We start from the raw sequence: 26,312 nt of genomic DNA, 5'->3' as shown, positions 1-26,312 counted from the left end.
AACTTGCGGGCAGTGTAGTTACTGAGTTCTGGAAAGTCAGCAAGGCGAAGGTGTTGGAGTACAGACTTACTTCCTTTCCTATTTTCTATTCCCTCTACTTCTCTTAAAATTGATATATTATTGCCTAATCTAAAATACTTTCTTATGAAACACAGAAGACTTGATGTGTCTAAGATACAATAAAATTCACTCAATGTACTGATAACAATAATCACTTTGAATGTTAATAATACCGTTAAGTATGTATACACTATTATGTCAATGTTAATTACCTACCAAGTCCCCATACATAGTAAAATATGAATAACACAAGCCCTAAAACTAGAAATACTTAACTCTAATTCTGGCCCATCCACATACCTGCAATATAATTCAGGGATGGTAAAACTGAGCCTCAGTTGTCTCTCCCTGTGAAACATGTATAGCATAGTTTTTCCCTTGCAGGGTTTCTATGAAACCGTGCACGTGAAAGCCCAAACTGTATGTGAAAATACGTAGAACAATGCATGACATATTGTGCTTGTTCAACAAATGCCATTTTTCATCTGTGTGGTTATAAATTCTACGCTCTTTGTGCTCCCTCTTGGGAGGATGCACCATTATGGCAACATGTGCACTTCTAAGCTGAGAAAGGAGCTGGTCCTCTTGCATCCTCACCTACATGCTGGACTTCCCTCTTTCATCTATCCATACTACTTGCTCACTCATTTTTTAAGTTAATTTGCTGTTTATAAACCTATATTACATTCCTTTGTCTTCATCTTATTTTTCCTTTGATCAAAATACATAGTCTTCAAAAAATGGTTATGAGCATGAAAAAATTCTGATAATCAAAATCTTGGACATAATGATCACTAACAGAATGTTAGGCTGCTAATACAAGCTCCCTATTAAACGCCGGCTCTCCTTGAAAATGTCAAAAGAAACAGATAACCCACTAATGAATATTTCCTGCTTCTTACACTTATTAAGAAATATAACCAAACTAAAGAGAGACATGTAATAGATAGGGCATGTTAGATTGTAAATAGTACACACCTAAATTTTAATAGTAACCCAATAGACATGCCTGGGTAAATATTCAGGTGAGCAGAAAAACTACCCCAAGTATTCATTAAGGGACTAGATTCCTTCTATCTTGTTTCACCATCTCATAGAGCCATGTCATAATAAATATCCAGGCAGAGAAATAAAAAAAGCAATCATGAAGGAGACACACCACATTTTATAAGAGTCTTGGTCTGACGGTGACCCACATAACATTTTCTCATATCTATTGGCAAGACATAGTCATACAGATACACCTAGCTATAAGGGGAGGTTCCTAGTTACAGCTGTATTACTGGAGGAGAAAACAATAGAAATTCAATGGACAGTGAGAGATCATTGCCACAGTGTTTTTTAAAAAAAAATCTGTACTTCAATTGCATTTTTGTTTACTCTAAAACAATAACTTTTTAGTCTATTGACACCTACTCCACTTTTGCTTTAAAAAAAAAAATCCCTCAAGGAATAGTGATTTAAATTCTGCCTGTTCCCAAATGGATAACATGTTATTTGGGAGTGTGGGTGGGGTGGTGTTAGTTGTAGAAGGGGGATGATCTTTCTTAATTTTAAATAACAGGCCCAATTTAGTGCAGCACTAGCAAAGTATTCAATTCAATCACATTATTAAAATAAAAATTAATGTTCTGTTGGTGAACTGCTTGACTGGAGGCACCAATTAAAAGTTTTGTTATCTTCCTGACCCTCTCCCATCTTTTTGAGAAAGAGATATATACACACAAACACACATGTACAACTTTATGACTAAATAAATTGAGGTTAGGACTTGCTCAGAATCACACAGCTAACAGTGGGAAAAGCTGAGACATAATAAAGAATTCTGGAGGGGTTGGATCAAGATGGCAAAATAAGAAGATGTGGAGCTTACCTTCCCCCACAAACACATCAAAAATACTTCTATGTGTAGAAAAATTCTCATGGAAAACTGGAAACTGGAAAAAAGAACAGCTGTACAACCAAAGTTGCACGAAAGACTTACATGTAACCAAGTACAATGAAGAAAAGTCAAAGGGTCAAAACTTCTGCCTCAAGGAGCAATCTGAAATGAAGAAAAGGTTCACACGGGAAGACTCTAAAGCTGGGGAGCAAGCAGGTCAAGCCGCAAACTGACCATCCCAGTCCTCGAGTCTTATATGGAGACAAGCCCCCTTGGATTCTGGAAGAACCACCAGAACAGACAAAAGGGCTGGAGAGGCCTAGGCTCCATTCAAAGAATAAGGGGGTGCTGGCTTGCTAACAAACAGGGTGGAGAGAGTTCTGTACTGGTGGCTGCTCCCTTGCTGAGCTCCTGAACACAAGTGTGGCAAATACCTGGCCCCACTCTCACCACCACTCCCCAAACCCACCCCACCACACCACCCAGGATCTGGGCCAACAAAGCCAAGGGAATAGGCTCATCTAGTTACAGAGATATCCTGGGGGCCTGGGGTGTGGTCCAGGTAGAACAGTGAATAGTGTTGTTAGTTATATCAGGATTCTAGAAGCAACCCAGATCTCTGATGGCAGGGCATCTGCTCCATTTCTATAGTTGTAACACCCTGCCCCCCAATACCAACCTAGTGAACGATCTGGCCCCACCACTCCACATCACAGCCTTGTGCTAGACCTGGGATGACCTCAATAGGGGAAGGGAGGTGACCTCGGGCTGCTTCTGAGAGGAGCTATAGATACCTGCAGGCTTCCCAGCTGTCACGAGTGGTAGAGAAGCCACCTGCCACTGCAGGACACATACGAGACTCAGGTTTGATCCCTGAGTCAGGAAGATCCCCTGGAGAAGGGCATAGCAACTCTCTGTAGTATTCTTGCCTGAAGAATTCCATGGACAGAGGAGCATAGAGGACTACAGTCCATGGGGTCACAAAGAGTTGGACACAACTGAGCGACTAAGCACACACATATAAACCAATAAAACATAAATAAAAAGGCTAAAAGTGAACTATGACCCTGAAATACTGTAATCAACAATAACCTACATCATTTGAGACGTGTAATATGGCAAACACAATTTAAACAAACACAACGAAAATACTTTAAAATAAGTATAACTTCTACCTTCCCAAGCTGCAAGGTTTTTAAAAAACAATATTCAAACTTGTTTTCCTTCTCTTCCTCTATCTTCTTAAAATGATTTGCGAAGTCACCAAGAATAGACAGACATTTTTAAAAGCCTGGATGATTGTGAAAAACCTTAGATTTAGCAAGATGTGGCCTCTGGTTTCTAAATACAGCTTTTGTTCTCCTTTAAGTAGGCCACTGACCAAGAAAGACTTCAACCTGAGACCCAGGGACTTAAGACTTATGCCCTAGATAAATCTTCCATACTCTGTTTTTACCACTAGGAAACATTTGTTTTTTTCTTTCATTAATCGCTTATTATTAGCTATGCTCTTATAAAAGTATATTAGCCTTACATGAAATGCATCCAGGAATCAAAGCCACTGCATGTAAAGTCAGATGCGCACTCCCAAGGAGACAGAGAGGTCCCAGAAAAAACAACTCGTGAAGTGGCCCAGTTCCGTGCCCTAAGTCCATACTTAGGCATAGGTTCAGCCACTTGAACAGTTTCCCAATGAAGATGGGAAGCTGGGGAACTCCAGGATCATCCAGGCCTCTGCGGGCAGCTGGATTGTCAAGTACTTCACGGTGCACGGGTATCGGGGCTTGGCTCCTTTGTGTAGTAGATGCCATTGAACTGCACGTGCCTTCTGAGGAAACAGTAACTGAGGTTCTGTTGTCATTTTTTCCTACTTTAAAATATTCTTCATCACTCTTTTTTTGCAGGCTATTTCATATCCCAGGCCCCTTGTTATCCCTTATATACATAAATTTGTTTTACCAGACCCCTTTTACCTCTTGAGAACCCTGCTACATTGGGGGTGTTTTAACATTCATCCACCTTGAAGCAGTTTCTTTCTCCATGATCTCTTTGTGGAGGTAAGAAATGTAGGATCTTGGGAAGCTGCAGGTTTTCCAGTTTAATCAACCTACCATATCTCGTCTTTCATGAACTGTTTGATCTTGGAGGAAGTTAGCCTTTGTGTTCTAATGGGAAATTCTGCCAGTCTTTCTGCGAAGCTCTGTCTTCAGATGAACAGTGACTGTACCCCTACTACTTGTGCAATGGCACCCCACTCCAGTACTCTTGCCTGGAAAATCCCATGGACAGAGGAGCCTGGTAGGCTGCAGTCCATGGGGTCGCAAAGAGTCGGACACGACTGAGTGACCTCACTTTCACTTTTCCCTTTCATGCATTGGAGAAGGAAATGGCAACCCACTCCAGTGTTCTTGCCTGGAGAATCCCAGGGATGGGGGAGCCTGGTGGGCTTCCGTCTATGGGGTTGCACAGAGTCAGACACGACTGAAGGGACTTAGCAGCAGCAGCAGCAGCAGCAGCAGTACACAGCAGTGGGAATACCTGGACCATCACAGCAGTTGCTATCCAGTTGCAAAAACTAGCTTTTGCAGTTTTGTGTGCATTTGTATATGCTGATTGGTACATGTTTTGCAAACTGCACTGAGGTCAGCTCTCCCTTATTTTAAAAATATAGACCCTCCAGAAAACCAAATGGCGAGAATGCTAACTGTTGGAAGTTAAAATGAGGCAAGTGGTGTCATAACTAATCTCAATTTCTAAATTAATCCCATTTGATATGGTCTGAAATGGAACATCAAGGGGTGAGGAGGTAGTTATTAAAATTAAGAAAGTTAAATGGCAAGTGCAGATAGCCGTCAGGAACCATCTTGTCATATGGTGGTTTAGAAAAAAGTAATACCCTCCTAGGAAATTCTGTCTGGAAACAGCCAGTGATACTGTTCATGAACACAGGCATGTACATACACATACACACCAAGTATACAATCCCACCACTTACACACCTGCATACAAAGATACTCACCTACGAAGACACACCACACGTAACACTCCAATTAGAAAAGAAATTGGGAAAGAAAACTAAGTGGGAGAAGAGGACTGCATGGGCAGCTGCTGCTGCAGCTAAGTCGCTTCAGTCGTGTCTGACTCTGTGTGATCCCATAGACGGCAGCCCACCAGGCTCCCCCATCCCTGGGATTCTCCAGGCAAGAACACTGGAGTGGGTTGCCATTGCCTTCTCCAATGCATGAAAGTGAAAAGTCAAAGTGAAGTCACTCAGTCGTGTATGACTCATTGCGACCCCATGGACTGCAGCCCACCAGGCTCCTCCGTCCATGGGATTTTCCAGGCAAGAGTACTGGAGTGGGGTGCCATTGCCTTCTCTGCTTCATGGGCAGACTGGAGACCATATGTTGAAGCTGCTTCATTCTTCCAAACTTTGAAAATTGGGTAACTTTGAAAAACTTTGAAAAGTAGTTTTATTGAGGCCACTGTCTAGAGAACATAATCTCTCATTCTAGGAAACTTGCATATTTGCTGCAGGAGTGTGGCAAGATTGAGAATCATAAAGACTGTTTAGGATTATAACTGAAATGCCTATAAAACAAGCTAATCTAGGAAGAGAGTTTCCTGTCTCCAGAAATCCTACCCGTGGTTGATCACTTATCTCACATAAAAGACAACACATCAAAATGAATATGCATCTGATCTTAACAAGTCTCAAATTCATATTTTCCTATATTTTTCCCTGGTACACTTATGAAGAGGAGGTTCCCTGACATTTGAAGGCAGGTCATGATGAAATTCATATCTAGTCATTTCAGGGAGCATCTTTCTCTGCAGCAGGAAGTTACTAGCCCACCAGAGGCTAGGAATGCTTCCTAGTCAGTCACCCTATCACCACAGTACACCATTCAGTCCCTAAATAAATGTACCCATCCCTGATGTATGTCATCAATCACATCAGTTTCTCTGGCTATTTGTAAACAGTTAAATGCTTCTTTTCTCAGGTGGCTCAGTTAATTTAACTCACAGTTAATCAAATTGCCTTAATGCATCTTACTCATTTTACCTGATGAAATTTAAAAGGAAAAACTATAAGGCTTTTTTTTTTTTTTTTAAAGTGGTTTCTATTAGACTGTGGATAAACAATAATTTTTTTTTAAAGAAAAAAAAAAAAAAACCTATATGAACAGATTGCTCTCCCAGTGGGAATGAACTCCAAATATCAGGGAGAGGGATGACCTAGAATCTTGAAAAGCTGAAACATTCCCAGGAGGAGGTGGGAATGCATTTCGCGTCTTTTTCTTCTAGACTTTGCATAACTGCTCATCTCTGAGAAGTATACAGTATTGAAATAGGTCAGCATGTGGAGAGATATAAAAAAGGTGTTTTCTTTCCGAATTGAGCCATTTAGTGCTCTATATTCCCCCAAAATGGAGGAAGAGTGAAATCTCATTAGAGCAAATGAGGTCTGAATTTACAAGCAGTTTTGACTCTGTTGTGATGGAATCAGCCTGGAACTCAGATTTATGTTGAGAAGATGGTAGAGGTTGGGGAGTGATGGCGGGGACTCAGCAGACACCCTCTCCCTTCTCCATCGTTTATAATCCACCCATACCTTAAATGTCTATTTCTTCATTTCGGGTAATAATTGGGTGTTACCTGAGATAGAATCAAGCATGAGTTACAGGTAGTGTTTTCAAGAAAGTGACAGGAAGGAACAAGGAGAAATGTTAATGTCCACATTTAATTTGAAGAAATATATGAATTATACCTGTGTACACATCTGACTCAGCTTCTGATGTTTATCAACGGGCTACTGTAGCAGGCATTGTGTGGGGGATATCTCACTTAATTCTTGCCAAAATCCAGTGAGTGTATGCTTGGTTTTATTTTTCAGACAAAATAGCTAGAGATAAGTAACAAGCTCAAGCTCAAATCATTTCTGCATCTCATCTTTTCAAAATATAGGTTTTGCACTCAGTTGCCAGAGAAACCTTCTTACATAGTGCTTTGATCAGTGTTTAACTCCTTACTGACTCTTTCCAATGACTACCCCCACCCCTGCCCCCCACCCCCGCAACAGGCTGAATAACTATGTGATGGATTTGAGACCTTGGAGTCAAAGTTCTGCTCTGCTGCCTCACTGGCCTCCACTCTGTCACAGGAACCAGCTGCTTTTGCCATCTTCTCTTGCTATCTCTCCACATGACATCATCTTGCCAGTGTCTGAGCCTTTGCACTCACCTTGTGAGATCCTTGATTTCTAGGTAATTGGGATTCAGTCTTTTCCCTGCCACAGGTCAGAAAGGCCAGTTAGCATGGCTGGTCTCTGCTTTTATACCAGGCTATCCTTCCTTCTCCTCTGTACCTACACCAGTTGTCTACAAGCCATTTTCCCAAGTTTGAGTTTGCTAGGGGTGTTATAACAAGGTACCACAAACTGAGTGGCTTAAACAACAGAAATATACTGTTTTACAGTTCTGGAAGGTCAAGGTCTGTGATCAGCAGGATCAGTTCCTATGGCTGTAAGGGAGCTTCTGTGCATTGCCCCTAGCCACTGATGTTTTTCTGGAAATCTTTGTCATTCATTGACTTTTAGAAGCTTTGCCTCGATCAACGCATTCATCGTCACATGATGTTCTCCCTATGTATATGTCTATTTCAAATCCTCCCTTCTTACAAGGACACCTGTCCTATTGCATTAGGGCTCCTCCCCAGCAATGACCTCATCTAACCCACATCTGAAATGGCTGTATTCATAAATATGGTCACATCTGAGGTACTGAGAGGTAGGAGTTCAACATATGAATTTTGAGGGGACACATTCCTACACATAGCACCGCCTGTTTTTAATCCAGTGCTCTAGTTATGGCCTCCTATTTTTACTTTGCAACCACTGAGTCCTGCATTCTTATACTTCTGTTACTTTATGCAACATCTTGTAAACTCTGAATCATAGTAGGATTCTGGAAGATGAGAGCAGTTAGCACAGATCCTAGGGTGGTCATGTCTGAGATGGCCCCCGTCTAAGCAACTGTTCACAGATCAGGGCCCAGCAGGGAACAGAGAGAGAATTTCTAGTCATGATTATTTGGAAAGGAGTGTTTTGCAAAATTGAACTTTTCTGTGTGTTCTAATCATGAACTTGGTGGATTAGGCACTACGACTGTCTGCAAGTGAAAGTGAAAGTCACTCAGTTGTGTCTGACTTTTTGAAACCCCATACAGACCATGGAATTCTCCAGGACAGAATACTGGAGTGGGTAGCCCTTCTGATTTCCAGGGGATCTTCCCAACCCAGGGATTGAACCCAAGTCTCCTGCATTGCAGGCAGATTATTTACCAGCTGAGCCACAAGGGATGCTTAAGAATACTGGAGTGGGTAACCTATCCCTTCTCCAGCAGATCTTCCCAACCCAGGAACTGAACTGGTGTCTCCTGTATTGCAGGCAGATTCTTTACCAACTGAGCTATCAGGAGAGCCCATGACTGTCTGCAAAGACAAATCCTAATATTATAAGATGGAGTAAGGCTGAATAGTAGAGCTGGAACCAGGGAAAATGTCATTAAGTCCCTGCAAATGTCATTAGGAGAGTTTTCTAGATCAAATCAGATGGATTAAATGTTTCCTTCCTGCCTCTGGAACAAAAGTGTAAAATATAGCTTATCAGTGTCTCTTTGGGTTGCCATATAATTCTACTAACACATTACTCTGCCCGTGTAGCCCACCATAGGGCATTTACAATAACATTAGGACTTCATAGTGGCCACAAATTTGTCCTGTGAAACCAATGAGGTATTTTTAGCTTTTGCCGAATGTCATTGTGACTGTGTTTAAGAATCGCTTTGTCCTTTTACATTTCAAACCATTTTTAAAGGTTAGGGAGGGAAAAGTCTATTTTTGAACCAAGGTTCAGAAAACATTTCAGAAGATTGTTTTGAGCTTTTGTGGTTAAATTGTACAAATCTGCTGTGATCCCTAGTCCAAAAGAAAATTCATTAAATATTTACTAGTAATTAAAAACAAAGAGAGAGGGCTTCCCTTGTGGGCTCAGTGGTAAAGAATCTAGCTGCCAGTACAGGAGACACAGGTTCTGGGAACATCCCACATGCCACGGGGCTACAAGGCTCGTGTGCCACAACCACTGAGCCTGTGCTCTAGAGCCTGGGAGCCGCAACTACTGAGCCCACGTGCAGCAGCTACTGAGGCCTGGGCGCCCTAGAGCCTGTGCCCCACAACAGAAGAAGCTACCGCAGTGAGAAGCGCATGCACTGCAACTAGAGAGTAGGCCCCGCTCACCACATCTAGAGAAAAGCCAGTGAAGCAGCAGAGACCCAGCACAGCCAAAAATAAATAAATAAACAGTTAAAGTGTTAAAAAGAAGAACATTTTAAAATGCCATGAGGGTGAAAAACAAGAGTGATGAGAGCATTTCTTCCAAGGTATGTTTATCAAATCAGAAATTAAAAGTCAAAAGTTTGTAGGTAACTGGTGGAGTATGAGGACTAAGCCTTTTATCTACTTTTTAAATTCTAACCTTTTCTAACCTTTGTATCACAGCTCTATTATTTACTATAAAGCTATGGAAAAACACTTAAAACTTTTAGGAGAGTTTACTCAAGCCTGTCCCCAATTCACCTGGAGATAGCCCCTGAAATTGTGGATCAGAATACTAAGGATTAACTAACTGATTTTGAACATAGTTTGCAAAATCTGGCTATATCTTGAGATAGCCAGTATCTTGGATTTGGACTCCAATGTAATTTATTCCCAGAGGTACCAATTGTTTTCATCAGAATTACCCAATACTTTATGAAATTTAGCTGAAGCTGGTCTACAGTGCAGTTTGGGAGATTCTGACATTTGCTGTCAGAGATTTAAGGTGTCACTATGACAGGGACATGAAAAGTTGGCAACACAGACAGAAATAGGCAGTGGCGTTTAAGCCTTTATGTCAAAAGGATCCTGGCTAATAATATTGAAAAATAATGGGTATAAGAAGAGGATTAGGAGAAAGGAACGTGTAGCATAAGTAGATAAGGACACCATGGAAAAATGACAAAAGGCAGAAGGAATCTTCACAGATAACACAAGACAGAAATCTCAGGGAAGGCAAAATAAGATACTTGTGGGGCTTTATGGAAAAATAGCTGAGCTTGCTATGATATTAAAAATTTTATACATTCAGTTAATAATGAAAACATTTGAGAACTGTTTATAATTACAGAAAAGTTTTAAAAAAAGGAGTTCCTTTTATGCTTCCAAATGTTTCCAGCATGCTATATTTCTCCCAGAGACACAGAGGTTTTTTAAAGCTTAAAATGCTATATTTGAACCCTTCTGGTATACAGAATGCATTTGGGCTCTTTAGCAGTCATTTAAAACTTTTCAGTTGCAGAAGAAAAGGAAGAAAGCAAAGAGAAACTCAGACTTGATGAAATGCCAAAAAGAAGATGAAGGCATGGAGATAAAATTTTCCCAAGGGCATGTTTCAATCAGGAGAAAAAGTAGTGTCCTTAAACCAGCATTCCATAACTTTGTACTATAATTTGTTATTTTAAAATAATTGTTATCTATTATTAAAGATCCTTTGGGGCAGATTTTTTGTGTTTTCTAACAGAGTTTATTGTCTTGTATGATATTTTATACTCAGTATTTAACCAAGGTTTTCACCTCTATTTCCTTAAGATTTCTTACCTATAAAGTAGAGAGGCTCTTAGAGTAGTGTTGATTGAATGAATTGTTATCCTAAAAGAACTTCAAACATAACAAATACTTGCTGAGAAATAGGAATAGCCCTTACTATTTATAACAGTAATTGTGTGTTATATAAATTAGGGAAATCAAAATTACTGCCACTCTCTTCTAAACTGAATGAATGTTTGTGTGTATGTATGTTGTCATCATTTATATTTTGGCTTTTTGGAAGATGTACTAAAGATATTTTAAATCTATGCATTACAATTTTCATGCAGTATATCATCTAAAAATTATCCTTCTAACCTCATTTTTTTGTGTGTATTTTAAAGGCTGTTTTAAAATACTTTTGCATCAATGGTAATTTGAAAGACTTCTGTAGGAATATGATACTAAGAAAAATGTAAGGTAAACATATTTATATATGCTGCTGCTAAGTCGCTTCAGTCATGTCCGACTCTGTGCGACCACCTAGACGGCAGCCCACCAGGCTCCCCCGTCCCTGGGATTTTCCAGGCAAGAATACTGGAGTGGGTTGCCATTTCCTTCTCCAATGCATGAAAGTGAAAAGTGAAAGTGAAGTCACTCAGTCGTGTCCGACTCTTAGCGACCCCATGGACTGCAGCCTACCAGCCTCCTCCATCCATGGGATTTTCCAGGCAAGCATACTAGAGTGGGGTGCCATTGCTTTCTCCGTGTATACATATAAATACACACACAATCATAGACACTCAGACATCAAATACTATTTCATAGAATATATAACCACAGAAAGTGTCTTTTTTACCTTTCAGTTCAGTTCCGTTCACTTCAGTCGCTCACTCATGTCCAACTCTTTGCAACCCCAAGGATCGCAGCACACCAGCCCTCCTGTCTGTCACCAACTCCTGAAGTTCACCCAAACTCATGTGCATCAAGTTGGTGATGCCATCCAACCATCTCATCCTCTGTCGTCCCCTTCTCCTCCTGCCCCCAATCCCTCCCAGCATCAGGGTCTTTTCCAATGAGTCAGCTCTTCGCATGAGGTGGCCAAAGTATTGGAGTTTCAGCCTCAGCATCAGTCCTTTCAATGAATGCCCAGGACTGGTCTCCTTTAGGATGGACTGGTTGGATCTCCTTTGCAGTCCAAGGGACTCTCAAGAGTCTTCTCCAACACCACAATTCAAAAGCATCAATTCTTCAGCTCTCAGCTTTCTTCACAGTCCAACTCTTACATCCATACATGACCACTGGAAAAACTATAGCCTCGACTAGATGGACCTTTGTTAGCAAAGTAATGTCTCTGCTTTTGAATATGCTATCTAGGTTGGTCGTAACTTTCCTTCCAAGGAGTAAGTGTCTTTTGATTTCATGGCTGCAGTCACCATCTGCAGTGATTTTGGAGCCCCCAAAAATAAAGTCTGACACTGTTTCCACTGTTTCCCCATCTATTTGCCATGAAGTGATGGGACCAGATACCGTGATCTTCGTTTTATGAATGCTGAGCTTTAAGCCAACTTTTTCACAATCCTCTTTCACTTTCATCAACAGGCTTTTTAGTTCCTCTTCACTTTATGCCATAAGGGTGGTGTCATCTGCATATCTGAGGTTACTGATATTTCTCCCAGCAATATTTATTCCAGCTTGTGTTTCTTCCAGCCCAGCCTTTCTCATGATGCACTCTGCATATAAGTTAAATAAGCAGGGTGACAATATATAGCCTTGACATACTCCTTTTCCTAACTGGAACCAATCTGTTGTTCCATGTCCAGTTCTAACTGTTGCTTCCTGACCTGCATACACATTTCTCAAGAGGCAGATCAGGTGGTCTGGTATTCCCATCTCTTTCAGAATTTTCCCACAGTTTATTGTGATCCACACAGTCAAAGGCTTTGGCATAGTCAATCAAGCAGAAATAGATGTTTTTCTGAACTTTCTTACTTTTTCAATGATCTAGCAAATGTTGACAATTTGATCTCTGGTTCCTCTGCCTTTTCTAAAGCTAGCTAAACATCTGGAAGCTCATGGTTCATGTATTGCTGAAGCCTGACTTGGAGAATTTTGAGCATTACTTTACTAGCATGTAAGATGAGTGCAGTTGTGCAGTAGTTTGAGTATTCTTTGGCATTGCCTTTCTTTGGGATTGAAATGAAAACTGTCCATTTCCAGTCCTGTGGCCACTGCTGAGTTTTCCAAATTTGCTGGCATATTGAGTGCAGCACTTTCAGCTTTAAACATTCTTTCTTTTTATAACACGTGTTTGAACAGAGTGAGAAAACTCCACTTCTTTGATTGGCAAAGGCAGTTATCATTTGTTGTACCAAAATAATTTGACATAGTAATTTTGATTCTGAGCTCCTCCCTGACATAGATTAAGGATTACTTATCCACCACAGTCCCTGGCTCATAGTAAGCACTAAATACATATTTTTAAGTAAATCAATGAATCAGTAAGTGAATGTATAAGTGGCAGAGTGAAAGGCAAAAGGCAAAATGTTAGAAGCAGAGAGTCTCAGAAGGAATAAAATAGCGACTATACTTGTCTTTCCTTTGTCACCAGTGTTTTTCTTTTGGCTACTTAGAGAGATCTTGGGAAGATATATTTTTAGAATGTTGAGAAATTATTTCTTAAGCAAGAAATGTGTCAACTGGAGGTTTGTAGTGACAGTTGGCAGTTTAGGCAGAAACTTGTGCTTTGACGCCTTGACTCAGGGGCCACTGAGAAGTAAATCTAAGCACACACTCACAGACCAAATTAAATGGTTGCAAGAGGACTTAATAAAGAAGAACAACCACACGTACAATTCTTTGTTAGTATCTCTTAGATTATAAGCTCCAGGATGGTGGGACTTTCTTCACCCATGTATCCTTGGACCCAGGCGGCACCTTGCATACATTATTTGTTCTTCAGTCACTTTTTGTGGAATAAGTTAAATGAATGACTTAAGATTATTGGAAAGAGGTGTTAAGAATGATGTAGAAGGTTAAGGGGTTATTTGTGTAAGAGGATGGAGAAAAGGATTGATAGGAGTAAGCTGAGACTGCACACAGGAAGAAAGAAAAGACATTGGGTGGACATGGAAGAAGAGGTTACAGATTCCAGGAGGAAGTGAGCAGCACTGGATGTGGAAAGCGATCTTTGTGTAAAGTTTTGGCAATATTGAGGTTTATTGTCTCTAATCAAAGTGTTTAAGCAGTTTTAGAGAAAGGTTAAATTCAAAAAATCACAACAAAAGCAAGTTATATATTATGTTTCTCTGCAGACCTCATAAAAGAGCAATTTATTCTTGAATGTTCTCTAAATGTGTACAAGAGAGAATGTTTTATGAACATATGGATTTTAGATTCCCTCCCATCTCTGAGTCTTAACTAATTCACTTAGGAAAACAAAACAAAACAACTTTCAAGCCCTGGCAAACTGAAAAGATTTTCTACAACTGGGGTATTTTATTTGAAGATTTGAGTTCTGGGTTGGTCCCTCTTTTTCAAAATTAACATAATTGAAAAATCTGATTTTTAAAAAAGGCAATTAGAGTTTGAATAAAGTCAGGACTAATCAGAACTCAGTTTCTCCAAGATCTCAGTAATTCCAGACTCCTTGATTTAACTCACAAGAACTGGCTCAGTGGGAGTGCCATAGAATAGCAAGTAATAAGAGTTACCATATTGTGGTCAACAAATTGGGACTGTCTCCCTCCAGAATGAACAGTTTCCCCTTCACATTTGTAGCTTCGTGGTAAATAGATGATATCATCATTACTCCTTGGAAGGAAAGTTATGACCAACCTAGATAGCATATTGAAAAGCAGAGACATTACTTTGGCAACAACGGTCCGTCTAGTCAAGGCTATGGTTTTTCCAGTGGTCATGTATCAATATGAGAGTTGGACTGTGAAGAAAGCTGAGTGCCAAAGAATTGATGCTTTTGAACTGTGGTGTTGGAGAAGACTCTTGAGAGTCCCTTGCACTGCAAGGAGATCCAACAAGTCCATTGTGAAGGAGATCAGTCCTGGGTGTTCATTGAAAGGACTGATGCTGAAGCTGAAACTCCAATACTTGGCCACCTCATGCAAAGAGTTGACTCATTGGAAAAGCCTCTGATGCTGGGAGGGATTGGGGGTAGGAGGAGAAGGGGATGACAGAGGATGAGATGGCTGGATGGCATCACTGACTCAATGGACATGAGTTTGAGTGAACTCCTGGAGTTGGTGATGGACAGGGAGGCCTGGCGTGCTGCGATTCATGGGGTCGCAAAGAGTTGGACACGACTGACCGACTGAACTGAACTGAACTGAACTGAACAAAAATAAGAGTCAGTAAGGATCTAGGACTTAAAAGGATATTGGACTCTTAACACTTGCTTTGCAGATCAGGATATTTAGTGATAAAAAGGCAGCCCAGAGTCATAAAGCTAGCCAGTGATAGAAATGTAAGTAAAACTCCGAACTCCTGATTTCTTTATGTAGCACATTTTCAGTATATTATGTATTGAGAAAAAAAATAGTTGCTTATGTTGACAATAAAGAGAAGGATGTAGTTGAGTTCTAAGTCCTTGAATAACCTAAAAAAGGCTACTTATTGTATATTCTAGTTTTATAAGAGCAGAATCTTATTCATTACTATGTCTCCAGTGAGTTGCTCAGAATCTGGCACTTGGTAGGTGGTCAATATATATATTTTGAGATGTAATTTACATACAGTAATATGAACTTAAGCATTCAGTTTGATGAATCTTAGCAATTTTATATATGCATAACTGTGCTGCTGCTGCTGCTAAGTCGCATCAGTCGTGTCCAATTGTGTGTGACCCCACAGACGGCAGCCCACCAGGCTCCCCTATCCCTGGGATTCTCCAAGCAAGAATACTGGAGTGGGTTGCCATTTCCTTCTCCAATATAACCGTGAACAGACTACACTGTGAGCATCTATTCTGAATGGACCAGATGGACACTATTTTATATATGAGTGCTTTGTCAGTAATGCATATTATGAAAACTTTTTCCTAGTCTGTGGCTCACTTATTCTTTCTCTTTATCATTTCATTTACACTATCCTAGAAAATTTCCTCATGCTATTTGATGGCCAACCTCCCATTCATTCTACACACCCACACAAGTGACTACTTTCTAATGTCTGTTTCCATAGATTATATTTATATTTTCTTTTTTTTTCAATTTTTTTAAAATTTTATTTTTAAACTTTACATAATTGTATTAGTTTTGCCAAATATCAAAATGAATCCGCCACAGGTATACCCACATTCCCCATCCTGAACCCTCCTCCCTCCTCCCTCCCCATACCATCCCTCTGGGTCGTCCCAGTGCTCTAGCCCCAAGCATCCAGTATCGTGCATCGAACCTGGACTGGCATCTCATTTCATACATGATATTTTACATGTTTCAATGCCATTCTCCCAAATCTTCCCACCCTCTCCCTCTCCCACAGAGTCCATAAGACTGTTCTATACATCAGTGTCTCTTTTGCTGTCTCGTACACAGGGTTATTGTTACCATCTTTCTAAATTCCATATATATGCGTTAGTATACTATACTGGTGTTTTTCCTTCTGGCTTACTTCACTCTGTTAATAGGCTCCAGTTTCATCCACCTCATTAGAACTGATTCAAATGTATTCTTTTTAATGGCTGAGTAATACTCCATTGTGTATATGTACCACTGCTTTCTTATCCATTCATCTGCTGATGGACATCTAGGTTGCTTCCATGTCCTGACTATTATAAACAGTGCTGCGATGAACATTGGGGTACACGTGTCTCTTTCCCTTCTGGTTTCCTCAGTGTGTATGCCCAGCAGTGGGATTGCTGGATCATAAGGCAGTTCTATTTCCAGTTTTTTAAGGAATCTCCACACTGTTCTCCATAGTGGCTGTACTAGTTTGCATTCCCACCAACAGTGTAAGAGGGTTCCCTTTTCTCCACACCCTCTCTAGCATTTATTATTTGTAGACTTTTGGATCGCAGCCATTCTGACTGGTGTGAAATGGTACCTCATAGTGGTTTTGATTTGCATTTCTCTGATAATGAGTGATGTTGAGCATCTTTTCATGTGTTTGTTAGCCATCTAATGTCTTCTTTGGAGAAATGTCTATTTAGTTCTTTGGCCCATTTTTTGATTGGGTCATTTATTTTTCTGGAGTTGAGCTGTAGGAGTTGCTTGTATATTTTTGAGATTAGTTGTTTGTCAGTTGCTTCATTTGCTATTATTTTCTCCCATTCTGAAGGCTGTCTTTTCACCTTGCTAATAGTTTCCTTTGATGTGCAGAAGCTTTTAAGGTTAATTAGGTCCCATTTGTTTATTTTTGCTTTTATTTCCAATATTCTGGGAGGTGGGTCATAGAGGATCCTGCTGTGATGTATGTCAGAGAGGGTTTTGCCTATGTTCTCCTCTAGGAGTTTCATAGTTTCTGGTCTTACATTGAGATCTTTAATCCATTTTGAGTTTATTTTTGTGTATGGTGTTAGAAAGTGTTCTAGTTTCATTCTTTTACAAGTGGTTGACCAGATTTCCCAGCACCACTTGTTAAAGAGATTGTCTTTAATCCATTGTATATTGTTGCCTCCTTTGTCAAAGATAAGGTGTCCATATGTGCGTGGATTTATCTCTGGGCTTTCTATTTTGTTCCATTGATCTATATTTCTGTCTTTGTGCCAGTACCATACTGTCTTGATAACTGTGGCTTTGTAGTAAAGCCTGAAGTCAGGTAGGTTGATTCCTCCAGTTCCATTCTTCTTTCTCAAGATTGCTTTGGCTATTCGAGGTTTTTTGTATTTCCATACAAATTGTGAAATTATTTGTTCTAGCTCTGTGAAGAATACTGTTGGTAGCTTGATAGGGATTGCATTGAATCTATAAATTGCTTTGAGTAGTATACTCATTTTCACTATATTGATTCTTCCAATCCATGAACATGGTATATTTCTCCATCTATTAGTGTCCTCTTTGATTTCTTTCACCAGTGTTTTATAGTTTTCTATATATAGGTCTTTAGTTTCTTTAGGTAGATATATTCCTAAGTATTTTATTCTTTCCATTGCAATGGTGAATGGAATTGTTTCCTTAATTTCTCTTTCTGTTTTCTCATTATTAGTGTATAGGAATGCAAGGGATTTCTGTGTGTTGATTTTATATCCTGCAACTTTACTATAGTCATTGATTAGGTCTAGTAATTTTCTGGTGGAATCTTTAGGGTTTTCTATGTAGAGGATCATGTCATCTGCAAATAGTGAGAGTTTTACTTCTTCTTTTCCAATCTGGATTCCTTTTATTTCTTTTTCTGCTCTGATTGCTGTGGCCAAAACTTCCAAAACTATGTTGAATAGTAATGGTGAAAGTGGGCACCCTTGTCTTGTTCCTGACTTTAGAGGAAATGCTTTCAATTTTTCACCATTGAGGATAATGTTTGCTGTGGGTTTGTCATATATAGCTTTGATTATGTTGAGGTATGTTCCTCTTCCAGAAAATTGCAGAGGAAGGTAAACTTCCAAACTCATTCTATGAGGCCACCATCACCCTAATACCAAAACCTGACAGAGATGCCACAAAAAAAGAAAACTACAGGCCAATGTCACTGATGAACATAGATGCAAAAATCCTTAACAAAATTCTAGCAATCAGAATCCAACAACACATTAAGAAGATCATACACCATGACCAAGTGGGCTTTATCCCAGGGATGCAAGGATTCTTCAATATCCACAAATCAATCAATGTAATACACCACATTAACAAATTGAAAAATAAAAACCATATGATTATCTCAATAGATGCAGAGAAAGCCTTTGACAAAATTCAACATCCATTTATGATAAAAACTCTCCAGAAAGCAGGAATAGAAGGAACATACCTCAATATATTTATATTTTCATAGAAATTATACAAATTAAATAAGTCAATATATTTCTGTGTCTGGTTTCTTTGACTTCTCACAATGTTCTTGAAATTTATTCATGATATTGTGTTTATCAGTAGTTTCCCCTTTTATATTATGTAGAACAATTATATTTCATGGTAATAACATTTTGTTTATTCATTCTCCTATAGAAGGATGTTTGTTTAATTATGAGTACAAAAGTCCCTATGAACAGTCTTTTACAATTTGGTGGAGGAGCATTTTGAACACATTTTCATATAATTATTAGTTGTTTGTATTTCTTCATTATGTAGTATCTGTTCAAATCATTACCCATTTTGTAACTGTTTGTTGCCTTTTTATTATTGTTTTATAGGAGTTTTCTATGTATTCTGGATGTATGTATCTTTGTCAAATATATGGAAATGTTTTCCCAATCTGTTTTTTGCTTATTAAGTCTCTTAATAATGTTTCTTTTAATGAGATGTAAATTTTAACCTTGATGAATTTCTATTTATACATTTTTCTTTTAGAGTTACTGATTTGTTGCCCTTTTGAAAACATCTTTGCTTACTCCCAAGGTTACAAACTACTCTTTATTTTTCTTCTGTGCTTTATGAGCTTAAGTCTAAGATTTATCTCTAAGTAATATTTTGTTTGTGGAGTATAAAAGTTGAGTTGTCTCAGCATCATTTGTTAATTTTGTTAAATTTGTTAATTTCCCCCCCCGCTCTCCGTTGAATGCTTTATCTGAAGATCAGCTGACTTTATGGGTCTATTTCTGGACTCTGTTCTTTTCCATTGATCTATCTATATATTACATATTTAAGTCCATGTTTGCTCTGTGTTGTTAACTGTAGCTTTATATTAAATCTTGAAGTAAAGTATTAGGTTCTCTCACTTTCTTTAAAAGATTGTTTTAGCTACACTAGATCCTTATTCTTGGCTCAACTTTTAGAATCAGCTTGCCATTATTTTCAAAATGGCCTGTTGGGAACTTGACACATATTATAATAAATCTATAGATCAATTAAGGTAGAAACAAAATCCTTAAGATACCAAGTTCTGTCAATGTGCATAGGAATGACTCCCCATTGATCTGGGCCTTTTAAATTTTTCACCAATGTTTTGTAGTTTCCTTGTCAAGATCTTGTATATTTTTCAATAGATTTCCCCCTATATATTTAATATTTTTGATGATATTGAAAATTAGCTTTTGTAATTTTTCATTGCTGTAGATACAAATACTTTTGATCTGTGTTATTGACTTTGATTCCTGCAATTTCACGAAATTAGTAGCTCTACTCCCTTTTCGTAGTTGAGAGGATTGCCACATATGTAATTATTTTTAGGTACATAACAGTTTTAATTCTTCTTTTTTTAGATCATCAAGCTTTTATTTATTTTTCCTATTTTATTGCAAAGGAGGGAAAGTCCAGGAAATATTAAATAGAAATAATGAGAATATGTTCTTATCTTCTTTGGGAGAATATGGACAAAGCATATAAAATTTTGCAATTAGGGATCATGTTAGCTGTAGGATTATTTTAGATATAGATTATTAAGTTGAGGTTTCCTTCTATTCTTAATTCGCTGAGTTTTTATTCAGAATGTATATTCAATTTTGTCAGTTATAGTTTTCTGCATCAGTTTAAATGATTACATACATGTTATTTGTTCTTTACTGTGTTAGTACAGTGAATTATATATTAATTGGTTTTTGAAAAAATATTGAACAACCTTTGCAGACTTGAGATAAAATACATCTGTTCATGATGCATCACTCTGTATCACTGTATCTGTATGTATACTCAATTTGTTTCTATTTTCTTTAAGAATTTTGTATCTGTGATCATAATTGATATTGGTTTATATTTTTATATCATCTTTGCCAAGTTTTAGTATCAAATTATATTGATTAAATAATGTAACTTCCTCTTTCATTTCATGAGATAATTTATGTAGAATTGGCATTATTCCTTACTTAAATACTTGATAAAATCTCATCTAACTTATACAATTCAATGACATGATATTGTTTACTCTTTTATTTTCTGTGGAATCTCTAATGAAATCCCCCTTTTTAGTGTTGGTAATTTTAATTTTCCATCTTTTTTCTTCATAAATATTGCTAGAAATTTGTTGTTTATTAATCTTTTTAATGATTTTACTTTTGATATTTTGATCATCTGTTGTTTCATATTTGATTGATTTCTGCTTTTGTCTTCATTATTTCTTCTGTTTACTTTGAGCTTAATTTTTTTGTCTAGCTTCTAAAGTAGAGTTTTTGATCATTTAAATCATTCATGTTTTCTACTATAAATGTCCTTCTAGTGCAGCTCTAGCTGAATCAAACAGAAACGTAAATACTATGTTTCTAATATAATTCATTTTGTAATATTTTATAATTTCCTTTGTGATTTCTTCTTTGATCCATGGGTTACTTACAAATCAGTCGTTAAATTCCAAACATTTTAGGATTTTCTACATAGTCTGTTTTTGGTGAATGATTCATGTGCACATGTAAGACTGTGTATAGTTTTAGGGGTAGAATTATATACATAGAGGTATGAGATAATGGGTATATGAAATATCTGACTACAAATGTGGATTGGTTTATGTCTCCATTTAATGTCAGGTTTTGTTTCATTTATTTTGAAATTCTGTTATTGGTTGCATACACATTTAGAATTGTTACAATTTCCTGACAAATCAATTCCTTAAAATTATGAAATTTTCTTTCATTTACTGTTTTCTTTTGTTTAATTTATTTTTAATTGGAGGATGATTGTTTTACAATGTTGTGTTGGTTTCTGCCATACAACAACATGAGACAGCCACAGGTATACATACACCGCCTCCCTCTTGAGCCTCCCTCCCACCCACCCCCATCCCACCCCTCTGGGGTTGTTCAGTCGCTCAGTTGTGTCCGACTCTTTGTGACCCCATGGACTGCAGCACACCAGGCTTCCTTCTAGGTCATCACAGAGCACAGGGTGAATTTCCTGTGCTATAGAGCAACTGCCCACTGGCTATTTCACACATGGTGGTCTGTATATGTCAATGCTCTCAGTCCATCCCACCCTCTCCTTCCCCTGCTGTGTCCACAAGTCCATGCTCTGTGTCACCATTTTCTTAATCTTAGTGTTTAGATGGCGTATTTAACACAGCAAATTTTAACCTTAAAAATATTTCTTAATCTTAGTGTTTGAATGCTATAAAATTTTACACATTTACTTTCAACTTCTCTGTCTTTATGCAAAATCTATAGGATTATGTTTTTCTTTCTTTTTAGAATCTTATCTTTGGCTTTTATATGGACTTTTTAATTTATTGACATTTAGTATAATTAGTTATATAGTTAAGTTTAAATCTCATGATTTCTTCATATTTTTTACTCCTATTTTTAATATTCAAATACCTGTGTTTGTGTTGTATGTTAATGGCTTATCTACAGCAGTACTGTCTAAAATATGTTTCTTCAATGATGGAAATAATTTCTACTTGTTCAACCCAATATGGTTGACTCTAGACGTATGTAGCTATTTAATAATTGAAATGTGGCTAGTGCAATTTAGAATGTAAGTTTTAAATTTTATATATTGTTATTATTTTCTACCTAAATTTAAATATGGACATGTAGCTACTGACTATTGAACGTATATATTTAGAGATTACAATATGAATCTTGATTCATTGTGGCCCACCTTCAAATAATATGCTATGCCTCTGAACTGTATAGTTTTGTTTTTCTTTTTGCCTTCTTCCTGCCCTTTAACCACTTTATTTCTTGTACTTTAGTTCCACATATGCTAAAACCCCTGGATGCATTCTAAATGTTATTATTTTTCTCTGAAATGCTCTATATTCTTTTAAAGATACACATAGATATATATAATATAGATACAGATTGAGAATTGTTTTATATTTTCCCAGATGTTTACTCTCTTTCAGACCCTTTATTCATTCCTACAGATCTGGGGTTCCATTGGTATCATTTCTCTTCAGCTTGAACAACTACTTTTACCATTTCCTATAGTACAGGGTTGCTGGAGGCAAATTCCCCAAGTTTTGTTCTTTGAAATGACTTTCTTTGCTCCCTCTTTTTTTTTGTAGAGGAGAGATAGATCTATATATAAAACTCTTGGGTTGACTTTTTAAGAATTTGTATTATTGCTTTGTCCAGTAATGTATTATACAATTATTTTTAATTGGAAATCAGCCATCATGCATATTGTTGTTTCATTGCAAGTAATGTATCTTTTGTTACTGGCTGCTTTTTTTTTTTAATTTTCAGTAATTTGACTATGAAGAACTTAAGTGTATTTTGCTTTATAGTACTCTGTCTGGAGTCCACTGAGTGTCTTAGATATGTAAATTAATGTCTTTCAGTCATTTTCAATCATTCTCTGCCATGTTTCTTTAAATATTTTTTTTTCCTACCCTACTCTCTGTCTTCTCTTTCTACACTCATGGTAGGCTTGATGTTGTCCCACAGATCTCAAGCATTTCTCTCTTTTTTCACTATTTTTGCCTTAGTTTGAATACTTTCTATTGACATTTTTTTTTTTCCATCTTAAGCAAGAAGTGTATTTAAACAGCAAGATGCTTAGGTATACCCTGGTGGTCCAGTGGTTAGGACTTTGTGTTCTCATTGCTGGGGGGCCTGGATTCAATTCCTAGTTGGGGAATACAAGATGCTTAACATGAAGGGAAAACTATGATTCTTTTATTTCAGGCTAATTTACTTCTGTTTAAAGGCAGATTGCTCTATATACAAAAAATGTATAATATTATTCTTGATTTTACAGTGATAAAGGAAGAGCATTAAAATTCCCCAACTGAGCCAAATGTATAAGGATTTTTATGTTATTCCTTTGTGGTTGAACAGTGAGTATGAAATAACTTACTGGAATATAAAGATAAGAGCTGAATGAACATGCCACTAATGGAGAAATGTGGGTATTTTCACAGAACTAGTATTTCCCCCATCCCATCCCCATTTGGTGTTGATCAAAGCATAACACTGGCCATTTACTTTTTTTTTTTTTTAGTGCAGTATGCTTAAGTATATACACTAGTAACTATGTACAATAAAAGAATGGGGAAGAGGAAAATGAAAGCATAGAGAAAAATATTCTGCAGTAGTTAGGATGTGGTAGGACCAACTTGGGTTTTCTAATTGTGAACAATGTTGTCTAGAGTACAACGGCACCTCACTCCAGTACTCTTGCCTGGAAAATCCCATGGACGGAGGAGCCTGGTAGGCTGCAGTCCATGGGGTCGCAAAGAGTAGGACACGACTGAGCGACTTCACTTTCACTTTTCACTTTCATGCATTGGAGAAGGAAATGGCAACCCACTCCAGTATTCTTGCCTGGAGAATCCCAGGGACCTGGGAGCCTGGTGGGCTGCCGTCTATGGGGTCGCACAGAGTCAGACACTACTGAAGCGACTTAGCAGCAGCAACAGCAGGATAGTCCCCTTTAAGTAGGCATCTCCTGTCTGCTGCCAGAACACATCAGTTGCACCTTCATCTTTCATTTCCAGCTGGTACATGAGCAGGTACATCTGTTTCATCGATTGGTTACCTAGCAGTCTGGAATCTAGTTTGCCTCACTGACAAACCATGCCATTCACAACAGGCTTTGTTAGTTTGCTAAGTGCTGTATGCCTCTTAATCTTGAAATGCACCAAAGAACCATCCAGTCCAGCCAGCTTCAAGTTACCATATCATTATTCTCAATCTTAACTCCTTCCTTAGGCTTTTCTTCAGGCCCTGGTGAGTGCTGAATCCTTTTCAGTTGCTGTTTCATGAAACGGGTACCAGGTCCTTACCTAATGAGGTGTCCTATTTATCTTTCTTCAAGGATACTTTTCTGACTCCAGTCTGCTGTTAAATTCACTTAATGAGCTGTGTGTTTATGATATTGACTTTTTTCTGAAAGCATTAGTAGCCTTTTGTTTAATATAGTATTCATATCTCTGTCAGAATCCCCATCTCTTCCTCATGTTGCCTACTTCTACTAGAGCCCTTAGCCTTTTATTTTTTATTTTATTTTATCTTTATTTAAAGTCTCTGACTGATAACCCCACTCTCTGGGTCATGTCTGGGTCTTCCCTCTTTGTATATTCCTTCATAACCATGATTTACATTTTCTTCTTTGTGTGTTATAAATTTTATGGTACTAGACATGTAAACACAACAGAAATGATATAAATATTATTTATTTTTAGAAAAAATCTAGAGTGAAGAACTAAATAAATCTGATCTTTCATTGAGATATTTGAATTTTGTTGCAATTTTAGTTTGACCACAGGCTTTAAGTGTCTTGAAACTGGAATTAGAATTTACCTATGGTAGGCTTCGGAGAAGGCGGTGGCACCCCACTCCAGTACTCTTGCCTGGAAAATCCCATGGACGGAGGAGCCTGGTAGGCTGCGCCTACCAGGTCCACGGGGTCACGAAGAGTCGGACCTGACTGAGCAACTTCACTTTCACTTTTCACTTTCATGCATTGGAGAAGGAAATGGCAACCCACTCCAGTGTTCTTGCCTGGAGAATCCCAAGGACTGGGGAGCCTGGTGGGCTGCCGTCTACGGGATCACACAGAGTCGGACACAACAACAATAACAAGGCTTAGGATCTGAGCACTAGTGAGATTCGTAGATCCCCTTGCCTCTCTGTCCTACTACTAGCTTTCTGAAACATGAAGATCTCTCAGCTTTCACAGCCTGGGTCCCAGCTCTTTGTGTTTTTGGGAAATTTTCTGCGTTCTCCTTTGGTCCCACTATACTTAGGGCCATCTTTTTGCCCAGAATGCCTCAAAGCACTCTCTTTCTCAGAACTCTTGTCTGTCTCCAACTCCTAGAAGCTGAAATTGTGAGTTGAAATCGATCTCTCTCGGTTCTCCTCTCCTGCTTTCAAGCTTTTGGTAAACTGCCCCTGAACGCTCAGTAAGCACTTAAGCAATAGAGTTGGTGAGCAAATCCAGATTTACTCTGCCACTGGGAGCTCAGAATTCAAGTCTATCCCAGCAGGCCTTAACACTTTGTTTAAAATTCTGCTGATTTCCTGTCTATGGGGAAATTTTTCTTTTCCTCCTAGTCATCCAGGGAGGGAGCAACTTTGTGTGTTTTCTCTCCTATGAAGTGTTCATCCCTGGAATTGAATTTATTTAGAGATTCTTTGAAATGTCACTTTTCTGAGGGATTCAGGAAAACAGAGTTTGTACCTTAGTTGGTTTGGTTTGTTTATTATGGGGTGAGTTATGCTTTCTTATAGCATTCTGCTTCATAACTGGGCATGGAAACATTTCTTGATACATTTATTGATGGATTGGAGGGAAAGAGGACAGTATCTCATGTGTTAAGTTTTCAAGTTCCAGATCCATTTCTGATTTACTACTCCTTGTTGAATTCTTAAATAATTTTTTTAACATATCTGTTTTCTCAAATGTAAAAAGAGGAAGATAAAGAATGCCTAATTTATAAATGTTTTGAGAGGATTAAATGAGTTATGATGATATCTAAAATATAGTTAAAATTATATAAGTGCTTGTTATTTCTATTTTTATTTGGAATAGAGCAAAGGTCTATTTCTCATTTACTTCTTGCTTTTGTTCAGAAAGCATTATGATGTGTTAAAAAAATCTCAGCAAGATGGAGAGAGGATCAAGAAAATTAACCCCCACTTTGTAGAGGGTACCACTACCAATTATTAAAACAAAGGGTATTTCCATAAATAGTATTTAATCAACCTGAATAACACTTTCTAGTTGCTGGTAAGTTAGGTGCTTCATCAGTGGAATTAGGTACTTAGTTG

The 26,312-nt window shown here is 38.1% G+C and overlaps 1 pseudogene; it reads right to left on the bottom strand.

Moving 5' to 3' along the window:
- LOC133252688 (small ubiquitin-related modifier 2-like) overlaps positions 1–24,303 on the bottom strand; it is a 112,494-nt pseudogene extending 88,191 nt beyond the window's left edge.
- Between the last annotated feature and the right edge of the window lie 2,009 nt (positions 24,304–26,312).

Source organism: Bos javanicus, chromosome 1 (assembly GCF_032452875.1).
Source record: "Bos javanicus breed banteng chromosome 1, ARS-OSU_banteng_1.0, whole genome shotgun sequence".
Classification (NCBI taxonomy): Eukaryota; Metazoa; Chordata; class Mammalia; order Artiodactyla; family Bovidae; genus Bos; species Bos javanicus.
Note: the sequence above shows the minus strand (reverse complement) of the source record. Positions and strands in the feature narration are given on the sequence as shown.